This window comes from Meleagris gallopavo, chromosome 11, assembly GCF_000146605.3.
Source record: "Meleagris gallopavo isolate NT-WF06-2002-E0010 breed Aviagen turkey brand Nicholas breeding stock chromosome 11, Turkey_5.1, whole genome shotgun sequence".
Classification (NCBI taxonomy): Eukaryota; Metazoa; Chordata; class Aves; order Galliformes; family Phasianidae; genus Meleagris; species Meleagris gallopavo.
In genome coordinates this window covers 1,013,974-1,014,491 of record NC_015021.2, presented here as the reverse complement: position 1 = coordinate 1,014,491, position 518 = coordinate 1,013,974, and positions in this window count along the sequence as shown.

The following is a 518-nucleotide window of genomic DNA, read 5'->3' as shown; positions in this document are numbered from 1 at the left end:
AGCTCGTTACTGTGCTGTGGGTACTCTGTTTTCTTCCTCCTGAGCTCTTGGCTCTGGCCTTCCCTGCAGGCTTGCCCTTGCCTTGGCTTTCCTTTGGGCGTTCCCTGCGGCGTTTCCTTGCCCTTGCCCTTTCCTTGGCAGTTCTCTGCGGCGCTTTCCTTGGCTTTGCCTTTGCCTTTGCCTTTGCCTCGCTGGGATTGGATGGGAGGTGGCACTAATTTTATTCTTGATCTGAACCCCAAGCTTCACGGGAGCTCTGAAGAGAAGCATATCTACCCACTGTGTAGCTCTAAACCTAACGCTTTGGCACTGGGTTAAGAGCCTGGGGGTCTTTCTCCAAACAGCGTTGTTAGCTATCTGTCTCTGGAATGCAGGGCAGCGTGCTGGACGGTGAAGCCACCAATTAACAGAGAAGCAGCAGCAGATTGGTGGCTGGAATTCTGGAGTTGTAGCTGATAGGACGACTGGCTGCAGTGAGTCAAGCATCCTTCAGCTTGATCCAGGTCCAAGAGTGCGCA